This window comes from Lissotriton vulgaris, chromosome 1_1, assembly GCF_964263255.1.
Source record: "Lissotriton vulgaris chromosome 1_1, aLisVul1.2, whole genome shotgun sequence".
Classification (NCBI taxonomy): domain Eukaryota; kingdom Metazoa; phylum Chordata; class Amphibia; order Caudata; family Salamandridae; genus Lissotriton; species Lissotriton vulgaris.
In genome coordinates, this window is record NC_141685.1 from 244,068,819 (window position 1) to 244,085,391 (window position 16,573).

The 16,573-nt window shown below is 38.0% G+C and overlaps 16 non-coding genes across 16 annotated transcripts; all 16 read right to left on the reverse strand.

Moving 5' to 3' along the window:
• Position 1: 1 nt before the first annotated feature.
• On the reverse strand, positions 2-73 carry TRNAC-GCA (transfer RNA cysteine (anticodon GCA)). Its single transcript has one exon. It is a non-coding gene; the product is annotated as a tRNA-Cys (tRNA).
• A 1,012-nt stretch (positions 74-1,085) lies between these two features.
• On the reverse strand, positions 1,086-1,157 carry TRNAC-GCA (transfer RNA cysteine (anticodon GCA)). The gene has a single exon. It is a non-coding gene; the product is annotated as a tRNA-Cys (tRNA).
• A 1,011-nt stretch (positions 1,158-2,168) lies between these two features.
• On the reverse strand, positions 2,169-2,240 carry TRNAC-GCA (transfer RNA cysteine (anticodon GCA)). Its single transcript has one exon. It is a non-coding gene; the product is annotated as a tRNA-Cys (tRNA).
• Positions 2,241-3,250: 1,010 nt separating this feature from the next.
• On the reverse strand, positions 3,251-3,322 carry TRNAC-GCA (transfer RNA cysteine (anticodon GCA)). The gene has a single exon. It is a non-coding gene; the product is annotated as a tRNA-Cys (tRNA).
• A 1,011-nt stretch (positions 3,323-4,333) lies between these two features.
• On the reverse strand, positions 4,334-4,406 carry TRNAC-GCA (transfer RNA cysteine (anticodon GCA)). Its single transcript has one exon. It is a non-coding gene; the product is annotated as a tRNA-Cys (tRNA).
• Positions 4,407-5,417: 1,011 nt separating this feature from the next.
• On the reverse strand, positions 5,418-5,489 carry TRNAC-GCA (transfer RNA cysteine (anticodon GCA)). Its single transcript has one exon. It is a non-coding gene; the product is annotated as a tRNA-Cys (tRNA).
• A 1,010-nt stretch (positions 5,490-6,499) lies between these two features.
• TRNAC-GCA (transfer RNA cysteine (anticodon GCA)) lies at positions 6,500-6,571 on the reverse strand. The gene has a single exon. It is a non-coding gene; the product is annotated as a tRNA-Cys (tRNA).
• Positions 6,572-7,583: 1,012 nt separating this feature from the next.
• TRNAC-GCA (transfer RNA cysteine (anticodon GCA)) lies at positions 7,584-7,655 on the reverse strand. The gene has a single exon. It is a non-coding gene; the product is annotated as a tRNA-Cys (tRNA).
• A 1,012-nt stretch (positions 7,656-8,667) lies between these two features.
• Positions 8,668-8,739, reverse strand: TRNAC-GCA (transfer RNA cysteine (anticodon GCA)). The gene has a single exon. It is a non-coding gene; the product is annotated as a tRNA-Cys (tRNA).
• A 1,011-nt stretch (positions 8,740-9,750) lies between these two features.
• Positions 9,751-9,822, reverse strand: TRNAY-GUA (transfer RNA tyrosine (anticodon GUA)). The gene has a single exon. It is a non-coding gene; the product is annotated as a tRNA-Tyr (tRNA).
• A 1,011-nt stretch (positions 9,823-10,833) lies between these two features.
• On the reverse strand, positions 10,834-10,905 carry TRNAC-GCA (transfer RNA cysteine (anticodon GCA)). The gene has a single exon. It is a non-coding gene; the product is annotated as a tRNA-Cys (tRNA).
• A 1,012-nt stretch (positions 10,906-11,917) lies between these two features.
• Positions 11,918-11,989, reverse strand: TRNAC-GCA (transfer RNA cysteine (anticodon GCA)). The gene has a single exon. It is a non-coding gene; the product is annotated as a tRNA-Cys (tRNA).
• Positions 11,990-13,001: 1,012 nt separating this feature from the next.
• Positions 13,002-13,073, reverse strand: TRNAC-GCA (transfer RNA cysteine (anticodon GCA)). Its single transcript has one exon. It is a non-coding gene; the product is annotated as a tRNA-Cys (tRNA).
• Positions 13,074-14,226: 1,153 nt separating this feature from the next.
• On the reverse strand, positions 14,227-14,298 carry TRNAC-GCA (transfer RNA cysteine (anticodon GCA)). Its single transcript has one exon. It is a non-coding gene; the product is annotated as a tRNA-Cys (tRNA).
• Positions 14,299-15,310: 1,012 nt separating this feature from the next.
• TRNAC-GCA (transfer RNA cysteine (anticodon GCA)) lies at positions 15,311-15,382 on the reverse strand. Its single transcript has one exon. It is a non-coding gene; the product is annotated as a tRNA-Cys (tRNA).
• Positions 15,383-16,393: 1,011 nt separating this feature from the next.
• Positions 16,394-16,465, reverse strand: TRNAY-GUA (transfer RNA tyrosine (anticodon GUA)). Its single transcript has one exon. It is a non-coding gene; the product is annotated as a tRNA-Tyr (tRNA).
• Between the last annotated feature and the right edge of the window lie 108 nt (positions 16,466-16,573).

A 16,573-nucleotide genomic window follows, 5' to 3' on the forward strand; every position in this document is an offset into this window, starting at 1 on the left:
GAGGGGACACCCGGATTTGAACCAGGGACCTCTTGATCTGCAGTCAAATGCTCTACCACTGAGCTATATCCCTAGCTGTCAGCCAAGATCAGAATGACAATATATCAGTACATCATGAAAGAGTGAGAGGATCATGCTAAGTTGTGCCGGAAAGTACAACCTTGAAACTGTGGAACTGTAGAAGGAGTTCTTAATATTATTTATTAAAGGAAAAATGGATCATTAAAAAAAATATATGTATTTGTTTGATTGGTATTTTATTTGAATAGGCAGTGGTACATAGGACCAATGCCTGCACTTAAAATGTTTGTTTTGAAACATTCTCAAAGGGGAAGAGGTTTTTACGGGATACCTTATTGTTTCATGTTTGGTTACCACAATCACTCAGATGGTGATGAAGTATGATTGTTTTGGGCCACATTACGGTGGAAAAACATTTCTACATACCACTACAATTCGGTATTTGGAAGGTACACCCAAACACCCCTTTCACAGACCTTCGATTTAAAACATCAGAAAAAGCCACTTTGTGCTTGCAAATGGCCTGATTCTGCAGGCCAGCCTTCTTGCAACTGCAACAATGGTTCGTACATCTTGCACGTAGGCAGAGCATTTAAGGAGAAATTAAATAGTTCCTACGTTGCACAAAAATGAAGTGCTTCAAACAAGCACATACTTTGGATGCACAGGGAAAAGGTGGAATATAAGTAAGACTGAGGACACAGGTGAAATGAGAAATAGACTGACTGCATCGCTGCACAGTATTCTAAGCCATTTCTTTAGTGCGATTCAAGAAAGCACCAAACAGTATAACAAATTTGTCAATTTATTTCATAGTCCATTCCCTTTCTTTAGTGCTGTAAAAGGAAGAGCCAAATTCAAAAATAGATCAATGATCTTTCAGAAAGTTCCCAAATGGAACACCAAGCCGAGTGTTAAAACTGCATTTACTCACAGGTGTTGAGCAGCAAACTCTGTAATGATATTAAGGTGCAATATCCAAGGGAACACTGACTCTGTCAAAGATGATCCAAAAGGAATTGATGAAAAGTCCCAACTACAAACAACAGAATCAAAATAGTCTGAGGGGACACCCGGATTTGAACCAGGGACCTCTTGATCTGCAGTCAAATGCTCTACCACTGAGCTATATCCCCATCTTTTCAGAAAAATCAGAATGACATAATATCAGTACATCATGAAAGAGTGAGAGGATCATGCTAAGTTGTGCCGGAAAGTACAGGCTTGAAACTGTGGAACAGGAGAAGTAGTCCTTAATATTATTTATTAAAGTAAAACTGGCTCATTTAAAAAACAGATTAATTTGTTTCATTGCTATTTTATTTGAATAGGCAGTGGTACATAAGACCAATTCCTCTACATAAATGATTGTTTTGAAACATTCTTAAAGCGGAAGAGGTTTTTACATGACACATTATCATTTGATGATTGGTTACCACAATCACCGAGATGGTGGTGAAGTATGAATGTTTTTTGGCCAAATTACGGAGGAAAAACATTTCTACATACCACTACAATTCGGTATTTGGAAGGAACACCCAAACACCCCTTTCAAGTACCTTCGATTTAATACATCAAAAAAAGCCACTTTGTGCTTGCAACTGGCCTGATTCTTCAGACCAGCCTTCTTGCAACTGCAAAAAGGGTTTGTACATCTTGCACATAGGCAGAGCTTTCAAGGAGAAATTAAATAGTTCCTACGTTGCACAAAAATGAAGTGCTTCAAACAAGCACATACTTTTAATGCACAGGGAAAAGGTGGAATATATGTAAGACTGAGGACACAGGTGAAATGAGAAATAGACTGACTGCATCGCTGCACAGTATTCTAAGCCATTTCTTTAGTGCGATTCAAGAAAGCATCAAACAGTATAACAAATTTGTCAATTTGTTTCATAGTCCATTCCCTTTCTTTAGTGCTGTAAAAGGAAGAGCCAAATTCCAAAATAGATCAATGATCTTTCAGAAATTTCCCAAAGGGAATACCAAGCCGAGTGTTAAAACTCCATTTACTCACAGGTTTTGAGCAGCAAACTCTGTAATGCTATTAAAGTGCAATATCCAAGGGAACACTGACTCTGTCAAAGATGATCCAAAAGGAATTGATGAAAAGTCCCAACTACAAACAACAGAATCAAAATAGTCTGAGGGGACACACGGATTTGAACCAGGGACCTCTTGATCTGCAGTCAAATGCTCTACCACTGAGCTATATCCCCAGCTTTTCAGTAAAATCCGAATGACATAATATCAGTACATCATGAAAGAGTGAGAGGATCATGCTAAGTTGTGCCGGAAAGTACAGGCTTGAAACTGTGGAACAGGAGAAGTAGTCCTTAATATTATTTATTAAAGTAAAACTGGATCATTTAAAAAACAGATTAATTTTTTCATTGCTATTTTATTTAAATAGGCCGTGGTACATAAGACAAATGCCTCTACATACAATGATTGTTTTGAAACATTCTTAAAGGGGAAGAGGTTTTTACGTGACACATTATCATTTGATGATTGGTTACCACAATCACCAAGATGGCGGTGAAGTATGATTGTTTTTTGGCCAAATTACGATGGAAAAACATTTCTACATACCACTACAATTCGGTATTTGGAAGGAACACCCAAATACCCCTTTCAAGTACCTTCAATTTAATAAATCAAAAAAAGCCACTTTGTGCTTGCAACAGGCCTGATTCTTCAGACCAGCCTTCTTGCAACTGCAACGAGGGTTTGAACATCTTGCACGTAGGCAGAGCTTTCAAGAAGAAATTAAATAGTTCCTACGTTACACAAAAATGAAGTGCTTCAAACAAGCACATGCTTTTAATGCACAGGGAAAAGCTGGAATATATGTAAGACTGAGGACACAGGTGAAATGAGAAATAGACTGACTGCATCGCTGCACAGTATTCTAAGCCATTTCTTTAGTGCGATTCAAGAGAGCACCAAAAGTATAACAAATTTGTCAATTTGTTTCATAGTCCATTCCCTTTCTTTAGTGCTGTAAAAGGAAGAGCCAAATTCCAAAATAGATCAATGATCTTTCAGAAATTTCCCAAAGGGAATACCAAGCCGAGTGTTAAAACTCCATTTACTCACAGGTTTTGAGCAGCAAACTATGTAATGCTATTAAAGTGCAATATCCAAGGGAACACTGACTCTGTCAAAGATGATCCAAAAGGAATTGATGAAAAGTCCCAACTACAAACAACAGAATCAAAATAGTATGAGGGGACACCCGGATTTGAAGCAGGGACCTCTTGATCTGCAGTCAAATGCTCTACCACTGAGCTATATCCCCAGCTTTTCAGTATAAGCAGAATGACATAATATCAGTACATCATGAAAGAGTGAGAGGATCATGCTAAGTTGTGCCGGAAAGTACAGGCTTGAAACTGTGGAACAGGAGAAGTACTAATTAATAATATTTATTAAAGGAAAGCTGTATCATTTAAAAAACGGATTACTTTGTTTCATTGCTATTTTATTTGAATAGGCAGAGGTACATAAGACCAATGCCTCTACATACAATGATTGTTTTAAAACATTCTTAAAGCGGAAGAGGTTTTTACATGACACATTATCATTTGATGATTGGTTACCACAATCACCGAGATGGTGGTGAAGTATGAATGTTTTTTGGCAAAATGACGGAGGAAAAACATTTCTACATACCACTACAATTCGGTATTTGGAAGGAACACCGAAACACCCCTTTCAAGTACCTTCGATTTAATACATCAAAAAAAGCCACTTTGTGCTTGCAACTGGCCTGATTCTTCAGACCAGCCTTCTTGCAACTGCAAGGAGGGTTTGTACATCTTGCACGTAGGCAGAGCTTTCAAGGAGAAATTAAATAGTTCCTAAGTTGCACAAAAATGAAGTGCTTCAAACAAACACATACTTTGTATGGACAGAGAAGAGATGGAATATATGTAAGACTGAGGACACAGGTGTAATGAGAAATAGATTGATTGCATAGCTGCCCAGTATTCTAAGCCATTTCTTTAGTGCGATTCAAGAGAGCACCAAACAGTATAACAAATTTGTCAATTGGTTTCATAGTCCATTCCCTTTGTTTAGAGCTGTGAAAGGTAGAGCCGAATTCCAAAATAGATCAATGATGTTTCAGAAATTTCCCATAGGGAATACCAAGCCCAGTGTAAAAAATGCAGTTACTCACAAGTTTTAATCAGCAACACTGTAATGGTATTAAAGTGTAACATCCAAGGGAACACTGACTCTGTCAAAGATGATCCAAATGGGATTCATGAAAATTCCCAACTACAAACAGCAGATTCAAAATAGTGTGAGGGAACACCCGGATTTGAACCAGGGACCTCTATGATCTGCAGTCAAATGCTCTACCACTGAGCTTTATCCCCAGCTTTTCAGTAAAATCAGAATGACATAATATCAGTACATCATGAAAGAGTGAGAGGATCATGCTAAGTTGTGCCGGAAAGTACAGGCTTGAAACTGTGGAACAGGAGAAGTAGTAGTTAATATTATTTATTAAAGGAAAGCTGTATCATTTAAAAAACGGATTACTTTGTTTCATTGCTATTTTATTTGAATAGGCAGTGGTACATAAGACCAATGCCTCTACATACAATGATTGTTTTGAAACATTTTTAAAGGGGAATTGGTTTTTACGTGACACATTATCATTTGATGATTGGTTACCACAATCACCGAGATGGTGGTGAAGTATGATTGTTTTTTGGCCAAATTACGATGGAAAAACATTTCTACATACCACTACAATTCGGTATTTGGAAGGAACACCCAAACACCCCTTTCAAGTACCTTCGATTTAATACATAAAAAAAAGCCACTTTGTGCTTGCAACTGGCCTGATTCTTCAGACCAGCCTTCTTGCAACTGCAACGAGGGTTTGTACATCTTGTACGTAGGCAGAGCTTTCAAGGAGAAATTAAATAGTTCCTAAGTTGCACAAAAATGAAGTGCTTCAAACAAACACATACTTTGTATGGACAGAGAAGAGATGGAATATATGTAAGACTGAGGACACAGGTGTAATGAGAAATAGATTGATTGCATAGCTGCCCAGTATTCTAAGCCATTTCTTTAGTGCGATTCAAGAGAGCACCAAACAGAATAACAAATTTGTGAATTGGTTTCATAGTCCATTCCCTTTGTTTAGAGCTGTGAAAGGTAGAGCCGAATTCCAAAATAGATCAATGATGTTTCAGAAATTTCCCATAGGGAATACCAAGCCCAGTGTAAAAAATGCAGTTACTCACAAGTTTTAATCAGCAACACTGTAATGGTATTAAAGTGTAACATCCAAGGGAACACTGACTCTGTCAAAGATGATCCAAATGGGATTCATGAAAATTCCCAACTACAAACAGCAGATTCAAAATAGTATGAGGGGACACCCGGATTTGAACCAGGAACCGCTTGATCTGCAGTCAAATGCTCTACCACTGAGCTATATCCCCAGCTGTCAGCCAAGATCAGAATGACAATATATCAGTACATCATGAAAGAGTGAGAGGATCATGCTAAGTTGTGCCGGAAAGTACAACCTCGAAACTGTGGAACTGTAGAAGTAGTTCTTAATATTATTTATTAAAGGAAAAATGGATCATTAAAAAAATATATGTATTTGTTTGATTGGTATTTTATTTGAATAGGCAGTAGTACATAGGACCAATGCCTGCACTTAAAATGTTTGTTTTGAAACATTCTCAAAGGGGAAGAGGTTTTTACGGGATACCTTATTGTTTCATGTTTGGTTACCACAATCACTCAGATGGTGATGTAGTATGATTGTTTTGGGCCACATTACGGTGGAAAACCATTTCTACATACCACTACAATTCGGTATTTGGAAGGTACACCCAAACACCCCTTTCACGGACCTTCGATTTAAAACATCAGAAAAAGCCACTTTGTGCTTGCAAATGGCCTGATTCTTCAGGCCAGCCTTCTTGCAACTGCAACAATCGTTCGTACATCTTGCACGTAGGCAGAGCATTTAAGGAGAAATTAAATAGTTCCTATGTTGCACAAAAATGAAGTGCTTCAAACAAGCACATACTTTGGATGCACAGGGAAAAGGTGGAATATATGTAAGACTGAGGACACAGGTGAAATAAGAAATAGACTGACTGCATCGCTGCACAGTATTCTAAGCCATTTCTTTAGTGCGATTCAAGAGAGCACCAAACAGTATAACAAATTTGTCAATTTGTTTCATAGTCCATTCCCTTTCTTTAGTGCTGTATAAGGAAGAGCCAAATTCCAAAATAGATCAATGATGTTTCAGAAATTTCCCATAGGGAATACCAAGCCCAGTGTAAGAAATGCAGTTACTCACAAGTTTTAATCAGCAACACTGTAATGGTATTAAAGTGTAACATCCAAGGGAACACTGACTCTGTCAAAGATGATCCAAATGGGATTCATGAAAATTCCCAACTACAAACAGCAGATTCAAAATAGTATGAGGGGACACCCGGATTTGAACCAGGGACCTCTTGATCTGCAGTCAAATGCTCTACCACTGAGCTATATCCCCAGCTGTCAGCCAAGATCAGAATGACAATATATCAGTACATCATGAAAGAGTGAAAGGATCATGTTAAGTTGTGCCGGAAAGTACAACCTTGAAACTGTGGAACTGTAGAAGTAGTTCTTAATAATATTTATTAATGGAAAAATGGATCATTAAAAAAAATATATGTATTTGTTTGATTGGTATTTTATTTGAATAGGCAGTAGTACATAGGACCAATGCCTGCACTTAAAATGTTTGTTCTGAAACATTCTCAAAGGGGAAGAGGTTTTTACGGGATACCTTATTGTTTCATGTTTGGTTACCACAATCACTCAGATGGTGATGAAGTATGATTGTTTTGGGCCAAATTACGGAGGAAAAACATTTCGACATACCACTACAATTCGGTATTTGGAAGGAACACCCAAACACCCCTTTCAAGTACCTTCGATTTAATACATCAAAAAAAGCCACATTGTGCTTGCAACTGGCCTGATTCTTCAGACCAGCCTTCTTGCAACTGCAACGAGGGTTTGAACATCTTGCACGTAGGCAGAGCTTTCAAGAAGAAATTAAATAGTTCCTACGTTGCACAAAAATGAAGTGCTTCAAACAAGCACATACTTTTAATGCACAGGGAAAAGCTGGAATATATGTAAGACTGAGGACACAGGTGAAATGAGAAATAGACTGACTGCATCGCTGCACAGTATTCTAAGCCATTTCTTTAGTGCGATTCAAGAGAGCACCAAAAAGTATAACAAATTTGTCAATTTGTTTCATAGTCCATTCCCTTTCTTTAGTGCTATAAAAGGAAGAGCCAAATTCCAAAATAGATCAATGATCTTTCAGAAATTTCCCAAAGGGAATACCAAGCCGAGTGTTAAAACTCCATTTACTCACAGGTTTTGAGCAGCAAACTATGTAATGCTATTAAAGTGCAATATCCAAGGGAACACTGACTCTGTCAAAGATGATCCAAAAGGAATTGATGAAAAGTCCCAACTACAAACAACAGAATCAAAATAGTATGAGGGGACACCCGGATTTGAACCAGGGACCGCTTGATCTGCAGTCAAATGCTCTACCACTAAGCTACATCCCCAGCTTTTCAGTATAAGCAGAATGACATAATATCAGTACATCATGAAAGAGTGAGAGGATCATGCTAAGTTGTGCCGGAAAGTACAGGCTTGAAACTGTGGAACAGGAGAAGTAGTAATTAATATTATTTATTAAAGGAAAGCTGTATTATTTAAAAAACGGATTACTTTGTTTCATTGCTATTTTATTTGAATAGGCAGTGGTACATAAGACCAATGCCTCTACATACAATGATTGTTTTAAAACATTCTTAAAGCGGAAGAGGTTTTTACATGACACATTATCATTTGATGATTGGTTACCACAATCACCGAGATGGTGGTGAAGTATGAATGTTTTTTGGCAAAATGACGGAGGAAAAACATTTCTACATACCACTACAATTCGGTATTTGGAAGGAACACCCAAACACCCCTTTCAAGTACCTTCGATTTAATACATCAAAAAAAGCCACTTTGTGCTTGCAACTGGCCTGATTCTTCAGACCAGCCTTCTTGCAACTGCAACGAGGGTTTGTACATCTTGCACGTAGGCAGAGCTTTCAAGGAGAAATTAAATAGTTCCTACGTTGCACAAAAATGACGTGCTTCAAACAAGCACATACTTTTAATGCACAGGGAAAAGGTGGAATATATGTAAGACTGAGGACACAGGTGAAATGAGAAATAGACTGACTGCATCGCTGCACAGTATTCTAAGCCATTTCTTTAGTGCGATTCAAGAACGCATCAAACAGTATAACAAATTTGTCAATTTGTTTCATAGTCCATTCCCTTTCTTTAGTGCTGTAAAAGGAAGAGCCAAATTCCAAAATAGATCAATGATCTTTCAGAAATTTCCCAAAGGGAATACCAAGCCGAGTGTTAAAACTCCATTTACTCACAGGTTTTGAGCAGCAAACTCTGTAATGCTATTAAAGTGCAATATCCAAGGGAACACTGACTCTGTCAAAGATGATCCAAAAGGAATTGATGAAAAGTCCCAACTACAAACAACAGAATCAAAATAGTCTGAGGGGACACCCGGATTTGAACCAGGGACCTCTTGATCTGCAGTCAAATGCTCTACCACTGAGCTATATCCCCAGCTTTTCAGTAAAATCAGAGTGACATAATATCAGTACATCATGAAAGAGTGAGAGGATCATGCTAAGTTGTGCCGGAAAGTACAGGCTTGAAACTGTGGAACATGAGAAGTAGTCCTTAATATTATTTATTAAAGTAAAACTGAATCATTTAAAAAACAGATTAATTTGTTTCATTGCTATTTTATTTGAATAGGCAGTGGTACATAAGACCAAAGCCTCTACATACAATGATTGTTTGAAACATTCTTAAAGGGGAAGAGGTTTTTACGTGACACATTATCATTTGATGATTGGTTACCACAATCACCGAGATGGTGGTGAAGTATGATTGTTTTTTTGCCAAATTACGGAGGAAAAACATTTCTACATACCACTACAATTCGGTATTTGGAAGGAACACCCAAACACCCCTTTCAAGTACCTTCGATTTAATACATCAAAAAAAGCCACTTTGTGCTTGCAACTGGCCTGATTCTTCAGACCAGCCTTCTTGCAACTGCAACGAGGGTTTGAACATCTTGCACGTAGGCAGAGCTTTCAAGGAGAAATTAAATAGTTCCTACGTTGCACAAAAATGAAGTGCTTCAAACAAGCACATACTTTTAATGCACAGGGAAAAGCTGGAATATATGTAAGACTGAGGACACAGGTGAAATGAGAAATAGACTGACTGCATTGCTGCACAGTATTCTTAGCCATTTCTTTAGTGCGATTCAAGAGAGCACCAAACAGTATAACAAATTTGTCAATTTGTTTCATAGTCCATTCCCTTTCTTTAGTGCTGTAAAAGGAAGAGCAAAATTCCAAAATAAATCAATGATCTTTCAGAAATTTCCCAAAGGGAATACCAAGCCGAGTGTTAAAACTCCATTTACTCACAGGTTTTGAGCAGCAAACTATGTAATGCTATTAAAGTGCAATATCCAAGGGAACACTGACTCTGTCAAGGATGATCCAAAAGGAATTGATGAAAAGTCCCAACTACAAACAACAGAATCAAAATAGTCCGAGGTGACACCCGGATTTGAACCAGGGACCTCTTGATCTACAGTCAAATGCTCTACCACTGAGCTATATCCCCAGCTTTTCAGTAAAATCAGAATGACATAATATCAGTACATCATGAAAGAGTGAGAGGATCATGCTAAGTTGTGCCGGAAAGTACAGGCTTGAAACTGTGGAACAGGAGAAGTAGTAGTTAATATTATTTATTAAAGGAAAGCTGTATCATTTAAAAAACGGATTACTTTGTTTCATTGCTATTTTATTTGAATAGGCAGTGGTACATAAGACCAATGCCTCTACATACAATGATTGTTTTGAAACATTTTTAAAGGGGAATTGGTTTTTACGTGACACATTATCATTTGATGATTGGTTACCACAATCACCGAGATGGTGGTGAAGTATGATTGTTTTTTGGCCAAATTACGATGGAAAAACATTTCTACATACCACTACAATTCGGTATTTGGAAGGAACACCCAAACACCCCTTTCAAGTACCTTCGATTTAATACATAAAAAAGAGCCACTTTGTGCTTGCAACTGGCCTGATTCTTCAGACCAGCCTTCTTGCAACTGCAACGAGGGTTTGTACATCTTGTACGTAGGCAGAGCTTTCAAGGAGAAATTAAATAGTTCCTAAGTTGCACAAAAATGAAGTGCTTCAAACAAACACATACTTTGTATGGACAGAGAAGAGATGGAATATATGTAAGACTGAGGACACAGGTGTAATGAGAAATAGATTGATTGCATAGCTGCCCAGTATTCTAAGCCATTTCTTTAGTGCGATTCAAGAGAGCACCAAACAGAATAACAAATTTGTGAATTGGTTTCATAGTCCATTCCCTTTGTTTAGAGCTGTGAAAGGTAGAGCCGAATTCCAAAATAGATCAATGATGTTTCAGAAATTTCCCATAGGGAATACCAAGCCCAGTGTAAAAAATGCAGTTACTCACAAGTTTTAATCAGCAACACTGTAATGGTATTAAAGTGTAACATCCAAGGGAACACTGACTCTGTCAAAGATGATCCAAATGGGATTCATGAAAATTCCCAACTACAAACAGCAGATTCAAAACAGTATGGGGGGACACCCGGATTTGAACCAGGAACCGCTTGATCTGCAGTCAAATGCTCTACCACTGAGCTATACCCCCAGCTGTCAGCCAAGATCAGAATGACAATATATCAGTACATCATGAAAGAGTGAGAGGATCATGCTAAGTTGTGCCGGAAAGTACAACCTTGAAACTGTGGAACTGTAGAAGTAGTTCTTAATATTATTTATTAAAGGAAAAATGGATCATTAAAAAATATATATGTATTTGTTTGATTGGTATTTTATTTGAATAGGCAGTGGTACATAGGACCAATGCCTGCACTTAAAATGTTTGTTTTGAAACATTCTCAAAGGGGAAGAGGTTTTTACGGGATACCTTATTGTTTCATGTTTGGTTACCACAATCACTCAGATGGTGATGAAGTATGATTGTTTTGGGCCACATTACGGTGGAAAAACATTTCTACATACCACTACAATTCGGTATTTGGAAGGTACACCCAAACACCCCTTTCACGGACCTTAGATTTAAAACATCAGAAAAAGCCACTTTGTGCTTGCAAATGGCCTGATTCTTCAGGCCAGCCTTCTTGCAACTGCAACAATGGTTCGTACATCTTGCACGTAGGCAGAGCATTTAAGGAGAAATTAAATAGTTCCTACGTTGCACAAAAATGAAGTGCTTCAAACAAGCACATACTTTGGATGCACAGGGAAAAGGTGGAATATATGTAAGGCTGAGGACACAGGTGAAATGAGAAATAGACTGACTGCATCGCTGCACAGTATTCTAAGCCATTTCTTTAGTGCGATTCAAGAGAGCACCAAACAGTATAACAAATTTGTCAATTTGTTTCATAGTCCATTCCCTTTCTTTAGTGCTGTAAAAGGAAGAGCCAAATTCCAAAATAGATCAATTATCTTTCAGAAATTTCCCAAAGGGAATACCAAGCCGAGTGTTAAAACTCCATTCACTCACAGGTTTTGAGCAGCAAACTATGTAATGTTATTAAAGTGCAATATCCAAGGGAACACTGACTCTGTCAAAGATGATCCAAAAGGAATTGATGAAAAGTCCCAACTACAAACAATAGAATCAAAATAGTCTGAGGGGACACCCGGATTTGAACCAGGGACCTCTTGATCTGCAGTCAAATCCTCTACCACTGAGATATATCCCCAGCTGTCAGCCAAAATCAGAATGACAATATATCAGTACATCATGAAAGAGTGCGAGGATCATGCTAAGTTGTGCCGGTAAGTACAACCTTGAAACTGTGGAACTGTAGAAGTAGTTCTTAATATTATTTATTAAAGGAAAAATGGATCATTAAAAAAAATATATGTATTTGTTTGATTGGTATTTTATTTGAATAGGCAGTAGTACATAGGACCAATGCCTGCACTTAAAATGTTTGTTTTGAAACATTCTCAAAGGGGAAGAGGTTTTTACGGGATACCTTATTGTTTCATGTTTGGTTACCACAATCACTCAGATGGTGATGAAGTATGATTGTTTTGGGCCACATTACGGTGGAAAACCATTTCTACATACCACTACAATTCGGTAATTGGAAGGTACACCCAAACACCCCTTTCACGGACCTTCGATTTAAAACATCAGAAAAAGCCACTTTGTGCTTGCAAATGGCCTGATTCTTCAGGCCAGCCTTCTTGCAACTGCAACAATCGTTCGTACATCTTGCACGTAGGCAGAGCATTTAAGGAGAAATTAAATAGTTCCTATGTTGCACAAAAATGAAGTGCTTCAAACAAGCACATACTTTGGATGCACAGGGAAAAGGTGGAATATATGTAAGACTGAGGACACAGGTGAAATGAGAAATAGACTGACTGCATCGCTGCACAGTATTCTAAGCCATTTCTTTAGTGCGATTCAAGAAAGCACCAAACAGTATAACAAATTTGTCAATTTATTTCATAGTCCATTCCCTTTCTTTAGTGCTGTAAAAGGAAGAGCCAAATTCCAAAATAGATCAATGATCTTTCAGAAAGTTCCCAAAGGGAACACCAAGCTGAGTGTTAAAACTGCATTTACTCACAAGTTTTGAGCAGCAAACTCTGTAATGATATTAAAGTGCAATATCCAAGGGAACACTGACTCTGTCAAAGATGATCCAAAAGGAATTGATGAAAAGTCCCAACTACAAACAACAGAATCAAAATAGTCTGAGGGGACACCCGGATTTGAACCAGGGACCTCTTGATCTGCAGTCAAATGCTCAGCCACTGAGCTATATCCCCAACTTTTCAGTCAAATCAGAATGACATAATATCAGTACATCATGAAAGAGTGAGAGGATCATGCTAAGTTGCGCCGGAAAGTACAGGCTTGAAACTGTGGAACAGCAGAAGTAGTAGTTAATATTATTTATTAAAGGAAAGCTGTATCATTTAAAAAACGGATTACTTTGTTTCATTGCTATTTTATTTGAATAGGCAGTGGTACATAAGACCAATGCCTCTACGTACAATGATTGTTTTGAAACATTCTTAACCCCTTCCAAGCTGATGACGAGCTGGGCTCGTCATGGTGTAGCCTCCTCATACACTGATGACGAGCCCAGCTCGTCATAAAACAATGAAAATAAGCAATTCCCAGCACAGGAGGGGAATTGCCTTAGCAGCCATGGAGTTAAAGGGGAAGAGGTTTTTACGTGACACATTATCATTTGATGATTGGTTACCACAATCACCGAGATGGTGGTGAAGTATGATTGTGTTTTGGCCAAATTACGATGGAAAAACATTTCTACATACCACTACAATTCGGTATTTGGAAGGAACACCCAAACACCCCTTTCAAGTACCTTTGATTTAATACATCAAAAAAAGCCACTTTGTGCTTGCAACTGGCCTGATTCTTCAGACCAGCCTTCTTGCAACTGCAACGAGGGTTTGTACATCTTGCACGTAGGCAGAGCTTTCAAGGAGAAATTAAATAGTTCCTAAGTTGCACAAAAATGAAGTGCTTCAAACAAACACATACTTTGTATGGACAGAGAAGAGATGGAATATATGTAAGACTGAGGACACAGGTGTAATGAGAAATAGATTGATTGCATAGTTGCCCAGTATTCTAAGCCATTTCTTTAGTGCGATTCAAGAGAGCACCAAACAGTATAACAAATTTGTCAATTGGTTTCATAGTCCATTCCCTTTGTTTAGAGCTGTGAAAGGTAGAGCCGAATTCCAAAATAGATCAATGATGTTTCAGAAATTTCCCATAGGGAATACCAAGCCCAGTGTAAAAAATGCAGTTACTCACAAGTTTTAATCAGCAACACTGTAATGGTATTAAAGTGTAACATCCAAGGGAACACTGACTCTGTCAAAGATGATCCAAATGGGATTCATGAAAATTCCCAACTACAAACAGCAGATTCAAAATAGTATGAGGGGACAACCGGATTTGAACCAGGGACCTCTTGATCTGCAGTCAAATGCTCTACCACTGAGCTATATCCCCAGCTGTCAGCCAAGATCAGAATGACAATATATCAGTACATCATGAAAGAGTGAGAGGATCATGCTAAGTTGTGCCGGAAAATACAACCTTGAAACTGTGGAACTGTAGAAGTAGTTCTTAATATTATGTATTAAAGGAAAAATGGATCATTAAAAAAAATATATGTATTTGTTTGATTGGTATTTTATTTGAATAGGCAGTGGTACATAGGACCAATGCCTGCACTTAAAATGTTTGTTTTGAAACATTCTCAAAGGGGAAGAGGTTTTTACGGGATACCTTATTGTTTCATGTTTGGTTACCACAATCACTCAGATGGTGATGAAGTATGATTGTTTTGGGCCACATTACGGTGGAAAAACATTTCCACATACCACTACAATTCGGTATTTGGAAGGTACACCCAAACACCCCTTTCATGGACCTTCGATTTAAAACATCAGAAAAAGCCACTTTGTGCTTGCAAATGGCCTGATTCTTCAGGCCAGCCTTCTTGCAACTGCAACAATGGTTCGTACATCTTGCACGTAGGCAGAGCATTTAAGGAGAAATTAAATAGTTCCTACGTTGCACAAAAATGAAGTGCTTCAAACAAGCACATACTTTGGATGCACAGGGAAAAGGTGGAATATATGTAAGACTGAGGACACAGGTGAAATGAGAAATAGACTGACTGCATCGCTGCACAGTATTCGAAGCCATTTCTTTAGTGCGATTCAAGAAAGCACCAAACAGTATAACAAATTTGTCAGTTTATTTCATAGTCCATTCCCTTTCTCTTGTGCTGTAAAAGGAAGAGCCAAATTCCAAAATAGATCAATGATCTTTCAGAAAGTTCCCAAAGGGAACACCAAGCCGAGTGTTAAAACTGCATTTACTCACAGGTTTTGAGCAGCAAACTCTGTAATGTTATTAAAGTGCAATATCCAAGGGAACACTGACTCTTCCAAAGATGATCCAAAAGGAATTGATGAAAAGTCCCAACTACAAACAACAGAATCAAAATAGTCTGAGGGGACACCCGGATTTGAACCAGGGAGCTCTTGATCTGCAGTCAAATGCTCTACCACTGAGCTATATCCCCATCTTTTCAGTAAAATCAGAATGACATAATATCAGTACATCATGAAAGAGTGAGAGGATCATGCTAAGTTGTGCCGGAAAGTACAGGCTTGAAACTGTGGAACAGGAGAAGTAGTCCTTAATATTATTTATTAAAGTAAAACTGGCTCATTTAAAAAACAGATTAATTTGTTTCATTGCTATTTTATTTGAATAGGCAGTGGTACATAAGACCAATTCCTCTACATACAATGATTGTTTGAAACATTCTTAAAGGGGAAGAGGTTTTTACGTGACACATTATCATTTGATGATTGGTTACCACAATCACCGAGATGGTGGTGAAGTATGATTGTTTTTTTGCCAAATTACGGAGGAAAAACATTTCTACATACCACTACAATTCGGTATTTGGAAGGAACACCCAAACACCCCTTTCAAGTACCTTCGATTTAATACATCAAAAAAAGCCACTTTGTGCTTGCAACTGGCCTGATTCTTCAGACCAGCCTTCTTGCAACTGCAACGAGGGTTTGAACATCTTGCACGTAGGCAGAGCTTTCAAGGAGAAATTAAATAGTTCCTACGTTGCACAAAAATGAAGTGCTTCAAACAAGCACATACTTTTAATGCACAGGGAAAAGCTGGAATATATGTAAGACTGAGGACACAGGTGAAATGAGAAATAGACTGACTGCATTGCTGCACAGTATTCTTAGCCATTTCTTTAGTGCGATTCAAGAGAGCACCAAACAGTATAACAAATTTGTCAATTTGTTTCATAGTCCATTCCCTTTCTTTAGTGCTGTAAAAGGAAGAGCAAAATTCTAAAATAAATCAATGATCTTTCAGAAATTTCCCAAAGGGAATACCAAGCCGAGTGTTAAAACTCCATTTACTCACAGGTTTTGAGCAGCAAACTATGTAATGCTATTAAAGTGCAATATCCAAGGGAACACTGACTCTGTCAAGGATGATCCAAAAGGAATTGATGAAAAGTCCCAACTACAAACAACAGAATCAAAGTAGTCTGAGGTGACACCCGGATTTGAACCAGGGACCTCTTGATCTACAGTCAAATGCTCTACCACTGAGCTATATCCCCAGCTTTTCAGTAAAATCAGAATGACATAATATCAGTACATCATGAAAGAGTGAGAGGATCATGCTAAGTTGTGCCGGAAAGTACAGGCTTGAAACTGTGGAACAGGAG